The sequence below is a fragment of the Centropristis striata genome, chromosome 17 (assembly GCF_030273125.1).
Source record: "Centropristis striata isolate RG_2023a ecotype Rhode Island chromosome 17, C.striata_1.0, whole genome shotgun sequence".
Lineage (NCBI taxonomy): Eukaryota > Metazoa > Chordata > Actinopteri > Perciformes > Serranidae > Centropristis > Centropristis striata.
Genome location: NC_081533.1, coordinates 10,642,748 through 10,651,288, shown reverse-complemented (window position 1 = coordinate 10,651,288; position 8,541 = coordinate 10,642,748). Strand labels below are relative to the sequence as shown.

Below are 8,541 nucleotides of genomic sequence, written 5' to 3'. Positions count from 1 at the left end.
GCACAATAAGGATGTTCTGTACATGATACAGAGATATGTACACATCTCAAGACAGGAAATATTGTTGCATGAGCAAGAAAAAACATAAAATAAATAAAATACTGTCACAGGAAGGTATGCTGATGGGAATATATGATTAAATTCAGAGGATTAATGTATTTGATTTGTGCCAAATGTTTTCTGTGTAAAAGGGAAGGAAGTGGAAAACTCAGAAGAGGAAGTTATTTTAATAAGTCTGGTCGATGCAGAGGTGTCACACATTTCTCAGAAGCAAAGAAACAGTCAGTTGGCCGTAGATGTGACGATGGGACACACTTTGCTTGGTGTGCTGGGCTTTTTCTGTGAGTACATCTCTGTTTAAAATTATAAAACAGTTCCCATTGATTAGACTTTTTTATATGTCTCAGGTTATTATATATATATTTGATCATTCCTGTCAGTTTGTAAATGTCTGATGAAGTTTTAAACTTTATTTTAGCGCTGAATATTCTCTTCTACTGCGGACATGCTCAAGGTAATTATGCTATTTCCTTTTTTCTTTTTGTGTATTTTTTGTGTAAGATGAAGCTCCAACTGTGTCACTTTTCACCACAACCTCTTTCTGTGTGTTCTGTTCTGTCAAAGATATTTCACTCTGTGCATCTTGTGTTGGTTTCTAGACGTTTTGCTGACCATTGAGCCAAACTGGTCCACTGTATTTACTGGAGAGTCTGTTACCTTTATGTGTGACACGAGGGGAGAAAAAGGTGACAACTGGTTTTACTCGATCTACAAGGATGATCAACAAGTTGTCAACTACAACAGAAATAAGACTCATACAGTAAAACTTCAAACTACAGTCTTCAGCGGTAAATACCAGTGCCTTGTTGGTACCGGGGGCTCAACAATAAGAAGTGATAAAGTCTCTCTAACTGTTTCAGGTAAGTGATCAACATTATAACACTATGACTGTGTTCACTACAAATTCATGAGTAATGTTGATAAGATCGCCCTGTTTGACAAAGTTTAATACATTATAAATAATGTAAAAATGTAGTTTGACTTTACTCTAATGATTTTATTCAGCTGCATAACTGTAACCCTGTTTTGAGTCATTATTAACACTTAATCATGACTAAAGAGGAAGCTGTTCACTTCAAGGCGTTAACGTCATGAAGGATTCACCAACAAAGAATCAGCATTTCATCCTCGGTGAAAAATCCAATTTTAATATTTACACTAAAGAATTATCCTGATAAGTAAGGCTGCACAATTAATCTATTAAAGGACAGGTGCAATATTTAAATCATCAGGAAAAGCAATATTAAATATTAATATTAATATTAAAGGAAAAATATGACAAAAAAGCTTCTAACTTAAATTCCGTAGTGTTGCAACATGTCACATTTATATTTTGTTCATATTTTAAAAGAGAACTATGCAAAATAATAATAATAATAATAATAATAATATATTTTCTTAAATTAAAGAACTGATGGAAAAAAAATGACCCTCCAATATTCTGAATCCTATTCCAATATCAATGGAAATAATTGCAATTAGACATTTTTTCCAAATCTAGCAGCCCTGCTTCCAGGTGATAATATGAATGTAGCAAACACAGCAGGGTGAGTTTGAAGAAATGTATTTATTCATTACTGAGTCATTCAGAGTGACTTCAGCAGCTTCTTCTGTCAAACAACTTATGTTAATGTTACTTTAACATAACGATTGTTGTAATTAATGATATGTTCATTTAATTTAGTAAAACAAGATACAACCTGTGTTCTACAGACAAAGATGTGATCCTGGAAACTCCTGCGTCCTCTCTGTTTGAAGGAGAATCAGTGACTCTTATGTTCATCTTTCAAACTGGACAATAATAATAATTTTATGTTTTTGTTTTAAATTCAAACAGCACAACCAAAGGCCAAACTGAGACAAAACTTTCCAGCAGAGGGTAATGTGACTCTGAGCTGCTCTGTGACATCATCATCATCTGGTTGGAAATTCTTCTGGTACAAAGGAGAGAAAACCTCTGAACCTCTGACCAAACAAGATGCTGTTCTCCTCTCATCTGGACAAATCACCGTCTCAAGAGGAGGAGTCTACTGGTGCAGAGGAGGAAGAGGAGAGCCACTTTACTACACAGAGTACAGCCACTCAGTCGGTACAGTAGTAACTGACTATTTGGCAAAATATGTTTTACACAATGCTGAAAAAAAGAAAACAAGTTATAAAAAAGGATAAGAACTATCACCGAAAGTGTTTATTTGTATGTTTAATCTTTTTCTCTTGTATTTGTGTCCTCTTGAACCATGAACAGTCATTAACAGGGCTGTTGTGTCCCTGCAACCCAACTGGCCTGAGATATACTCTGGAGAGACGATCACACTTACATGTGAAATTGAGGACGGAGGAGACACTGAGTGGGAGTATGAATGGAGAACACGCAGCTCAACCACACCTCCAAAAACAAGAGAATACACATTTAAACCATCATACAGAGAAGACTTCTGGTGTTTGGGTGTAATAAAAGGTGGAGAGTCTTCAACAAAGCTCAGTGATCATTTCACATTGACACCATCTTCCAGTAAGTCATAATTTCTATTTCACTGAATAAATAAAAAAGTAAATATTAGTTTGGTTACTTTAAAAAGAAAAACAAGTAGGATACAAGCAGCACATGTAACCAACAGTTCATCATAACATGTCTTCATTCTGTGAAATCACTTTCCACCAGATAAACCTGAACCTGTCCTCACTGTGTCTCCATCATGGCTGAGTCCTGGAGACTCAGTGACTCTGAACTGCAGAGTTAAACATCCATCAGCAGGATGGAGGTTCTCCTGGTATAAGGCTGTTCCCAAACCATCAGACAACTCCTACAGCTATGAGCTGCTACCTGACAGCACCACTGGGACTGAACAGGATTCTTACATCGTTCATGGACAAACACACACAGCAGGATATGTGTGCAGAGCTGGAAGAGGAGATCCAGTTTATCACACTGATTACAGTAAACCTCAGTTTGTCTGGTCTGGAGGTAGGTTTGATTTGACTTTTTAATGCTGACAGTATAAATGTATTATTCTCTTCTGTTGTAATGGACTGAATTTTCTTCAGACCCCCTTTCTTTCTGACATTTAATTTGTTGTGCTCATCTGTTCCAACCTTTGATTCCTGGTATACATACACACCTTTACACACTCGCTGTGTTACAATGTTGTACAATTTAGCACCGTTTAACCATCAGCAATCAATTCTAAAATTGTATTCTATTCTACAATGTCATTTAGCAGACGATTTTATCCAAAGCAAAGTAGAATTGTAATAATTACTTCTTTTTTTTTATCTTGCAATGAAGATGGTTAAATCCACAATGAATTATTGATTAAAACACAATAAACCAAAACAGTTCTTTCAGTTGTGGATTTTTAAATTTCATTATATATATATATTGATGTGGTCTTTTGTTTCTATACACAATTAAATGATTAAAACACAATAAAACAATGAAAATGTTGTTTCTTTTCAGATTTTGGTTCCTCAGCGTCTCTCACAGTGAGTCCTGACAGAGTGCAACACTTCACCTCTGACTCTGTGTCACTGAGCTGTGAGGGAAACTCTACTGAGTGGAGAGTGAAGAGGTTTACTGATGGCGACCTGTTAGACTGCTCCATCTGGGGGACAATGACTGGATCCACATGCAAAGTGGATAAATACTGGCTAAGTGGAGTGTACTGGTGTGAATCTGGAACAGGAGAGTTCAGCAATGCCGTCAACATCACCATTGAGAGTGAGTTTTAATTTCTCATCTGTTTTTTTCTTAAGTATTTCAAAATTCAGTCATATAGTTTTGAAATTGAAAGATACATTTACAGTTCGAAACATTTGTTTAAAATACACAAGCAAAATTTCAGGTGTTTGCTTAGTGAATGTCTGCGTCTGTATAACAATAAAATAAAAAAATAAATTATATATTCTCATCATTTTATGTAAACTTGTTTGACCTGCACCAGCCGATCATTTTGACTAAATAATGTATATATTTTTTCTGTTTTTTTGTTTTTTTTCTACAGACGAGAATATCATCCTGCTGAGTCCTGTCCGTCCTGTGACTGAAGGACGTTCTGTCACTCTCGGCTGCAAGCTGAAGACACAAAATGATATTTATAATGTGGTTTTCTATAAAAATGGCAAAATCATCCAAAATGACAACAGAGAGCTGATTATCTCTGCAGTGTCAAAGTCTGATGAAGGCTTTTATAACTGTAAAGGAGATCATTCACCAGAAGGTTGGTGGAGTGTGACATCACAAGAGAGCTGGATGTCAGTAAAATGTGAGTTTTCAAATTTATTTTTTGTAAGCAGTGTTGCAATCTGAATTAGAAAACTTTAAATAAATTAGGAGTTAGCTTTTTTTAATATGTGTTTGTGTATAAGAAATAATGTTCTACATTTGTGTATACAGAGGGGTGAAATGGGTCAGAATGATCCAGAAGGCTTCAGGCCCCATATGCTGACAGATTCACTGTTTTTGTGTCTTTTATCTGAGCTAGACCAGAGAATATTTGTTTAAAACTCATCAGTGATGCTGTTCTGCCCCCATCGTTATTTGCTGGAAGTGGTGATGCATTTAATGTGGAGGAAGAACTGCACCAGACTTCCTTTGAAAAAACAACAACTTCCTTTTATATGCATCGCTTGTCTGCAACCGGTCATATAGTAATTTAGGACGCAGTCTAACTTTGTGTGCTCTGATTAATTTTGCATGCAGTTAACACACAATTAATATTTTTGCTTTAACATAAACTTAACTTTGCTCCTAGAATATTCACTGAAAATCAGACAGAACTGCAGGCTGTTTACACAGAGCAGAGAGGAGAGAGGACAGGAGAGGCTGTAAAAATTCAAATAGTTCACTATGTAGCATGTGGAGAGCCCAATTTTCCCCCTAATGCACATAATATATATATATATATATATATATATATATATATATATATATATTTATATGTATTTATATTTATAGAGTTATGCCATAATAACTGTGTTATTCTGCACAAAAGACATTTTTGACTTTTCCCCAAATGTGCTGATTCCATCATAGCTGCAGGACTTATATATGATATATTTTATTTGTATTTTATATTTTGCATATGAGTGTATATGTAGGTTGCTGTATATATGTTAGGACGGTCATTGTGTCTTGAGTTTTTGCCTTGACTCTTTTTTTGTAAAGTGCACAATTTATTTTTGAAGAGTGTCATATGAATAAATATTAATATAGATTATTTATTACAGCAGCGTCCAGGCCTGAAAACAACCCTCCATTTCCTGTGCTGTTGGTTGTTGGGCTGGTTGGTGGAGTTTTACTGATTATTCTCCTGCTGCTGTTTCTGTTGCTGTGTTGCTACAGAAAGTCAAAAGGTGAGATCTTTTCCTTCAGATGTTGGATTTATTTTAATGTTTACATGTAGTTCAGTAAAAATAAATCAATATCGTTGTAAAACCAAGTAACAGCCTGTGTCTTTTCTTAGACTCCTGCTTTAACAGGTTGGTGCAACAATCACTTCTTATTCTAGACATGACAGCAGCACGTTCCTTGTTCAATCCACTTTATTTATTACATGTTTTTTTTTGCCCATCAGGTCTCAGAGATCCAATCAGAGCCCTGCTACAGACCAGGATGGATCTCACTACGCTTCACTTTCACATGGTAATACATATTCATTTTACTCGACTCTGAGACTAAAATCTCTACTTCTGATTATCTGAGGGATTAAAATGATTGATTTAACTTTGACTTGATCTGCACGACTCTTTAGGTGATCTTTGCCTCTATGACACAATCAGAAGACCTGAAGAACCTGAAAATGGTAGAGTATATACTAGAATAAGACTATTAAGTGATTGACTGACGGTGACCTTAAGTTTAAAACATTCCTGGATTTTAAATGAATCAAGGGAAATTGATACTGTGGGCTGCACTTGTGTCACTACTACACAGACTCTGGCTCCAAAAGATGGCAGCACCTGTATCCAGGATATTTTGGCTTCACTGTTGTACAGTCTGCGGTTTGAAAACTAACATCTACCGTCTTAAATCAGCCTCCTCAGCCCCTCCCTGCCTTTTTCTGAGCCCCTTGCCAAATTTTTGCATTTTCCAAAATTTGGCAGTAGGTGCAGCTACACTTTAAGACTGGAGCTATACTTGCTGTTAAACTATTTTGCGTGCATTGTTCACATACTTGCCTGTGTACAATGTGTGTTACTGGAGTTTTCACCTAGAGGACACTCTGGGGGAATAAGACTGTATAGAAATACTGGATTGGCAGGATATAAATAACAAACATGGCAACACTCTAGGTAGTTACTATATGTAAAGATACTAGAAAAGAAGCTTCTATCAACAAGTACATCTGCAGCCTGACACGACCACTCAGATAGAGCTATCTAACACAAGTTCTTTATAACTTTTGAGATTTTTTTATGCATGCAGCATGTTGCTTTACAGACACGTTTGATTAATTAAAAATTACTTTCTACTGATAATTAAAAGATGGCACATTTAAGTCTTGTCTCAAATGAACTTGTTGGCACCACAATATAACGTTATATTCAAAAATATTAATGGATAAAATGTCATAAAGCACCCTTAATTAGTGGAGTTTTACTGATTATTCTCCTGCTGCTGTTTCTGTTGCTGTGTTGCAACAGAAAGTCAAAGGGTGAGATCTTTTCCTTCAGATATTGGATTTTATTCTAATGTTTACATGAACTGTAGTTAAAAATATTGTTATTAAATTAAATAACAACCTGTGTCTTTTCTTACAGACTCTATATATATTAACAGGTTGGTGCAACAATCACTTCTTATTCTAGACATGACAGCAGCACATGTTCCTTTTTAAATCCACTTTATTTATTACATGTTTTTTTTCGCCCAGCAGGTCTCAGAGATCCAATCAGAGCCCTGCTACAGACCAGGATGGATCTCACTACGCTTCACTTTCACATGGTAATACATATTAATTTTACTCGACTCTGAGGCTAAAATTTCTACTTAAGAAATTTCTACTTTTGGTTATCTGAGGGATTAAAATGATTGATTGTAACTTGACTTGATCTGCACGACTCTTTAGGTGATCTTTGCCTCTATGACACAATCAGAAGACCTGAATAACCTGAAAAAGGTAGAGTATATACTAGAATAAGACTATTAAGTGATTAACTGGCGATGCTTTCAATGAATCAAGGGAGCTGAGAGGCTTTTGTAGGCCAGAAAAAATGTCTTTTCCTGAATTCATCTCATCCTTGTAGCACCGTATCATGTAACAATTTCCTGATAATGTAATAACGCCTGAAAATGTAATAAAATTTGCACTTAACTCAATCGAAAATGCAATAAAACCCAATATTCTAATAAAATATCCCGACTGATATTGTAACATTTTTACCGATAATGTAATACCTTTTAACATTATTGGGAATTTATTACATTTTCAGGAAGTTGTTTTGTTGGTTTGTTATTGTTTTCATGAGTGATTTGTTGGAAATCTGTGAAGAGGAACGTTTAGGGAAGAGTTACCTGGCTCTCCAGTGCTGCTCAGAAGCTTATCTGAGCTGGAATTCTATCAGGATATTTTATTACATTATTGGTGAAGTTATTACATTTTTGGGTTTTATTACATTTTCCATCTAGTTAAGTGCAAATTTTGTTACATTTTCGGGTGTTATTACATTATCAGGAAATTATTACAGAGTGCAACAATCCTTCCGGAAGAAAAATAAACAAGAGGAGAGAAATCACAACATACAAAATACTTTGCAATAACAATTAATAGTGATAATAAAAGTAAATAGTTTTTATTTGGCGCTGTGCCACTTGCCACAGTGTATTTCTATAACGTGGTACTGCTAATTTAAACCTGTTTTTTGAGCTGTAATCTAATTAATACAACTACTGCTTGACATTTCTTACCAAATGTATTAAATGTGCCTGTGTAGAATGTGTGTTACTGGAGCTTTCCACTAGAGGGCACAGTCAGACCGTATAGAAAATACAGGCTTTAGGATGTAAACAGCAAACAAGGCAACACTCCAGGAAGTTACTAAATATTAAAGAATATTGCTGTAAAATGTCAAAATTCTGAAATAACTGATAATTACTTTTTTCTTTGGCTTTCTTTCAGATCAATAAAGTTATCTGAGCAGACAACACCAATCGAACAGATGATGGATAAAAAAAATATCCTTCTTTGAACAGTTTTTGCAGCTTTTTTGTAATCATTACCTACACTTTTGCTATTCTATTATTATTTACAGTGTTTTGTAGTTAACCCAGCAGTTCATAATATTCTTTTATATTAGTTAAAAAATGCTATATCATGTGAAATATATGTCATGTAATGTAAAATGTTTGTATTGAGTGTTTATATTCTGTATTCTTTTGTTTTGTAGATAACGTTAAATAGAGGCTGATTTAAAAAAGCAGCAAAAAGAGTCTGAAGTTTAAATTATTAGAGCTTCAGCACCCTATAAAGTTAGCATCTCTTA

General features: G+C 34.9%; 1 pseudogene; it reads left to right on the top strand.

The window, feature by feature from the left end:
• Window positions 1-227: 227 nt before the first annotated feature.
• On the top strand, window positions 228-8,216 carry LOC131989708 (Fc receptor-like protein 4; annotated as a pseudogene).
• Window positions 8,217-8,541: the final 325 nt, after the last annotated feature.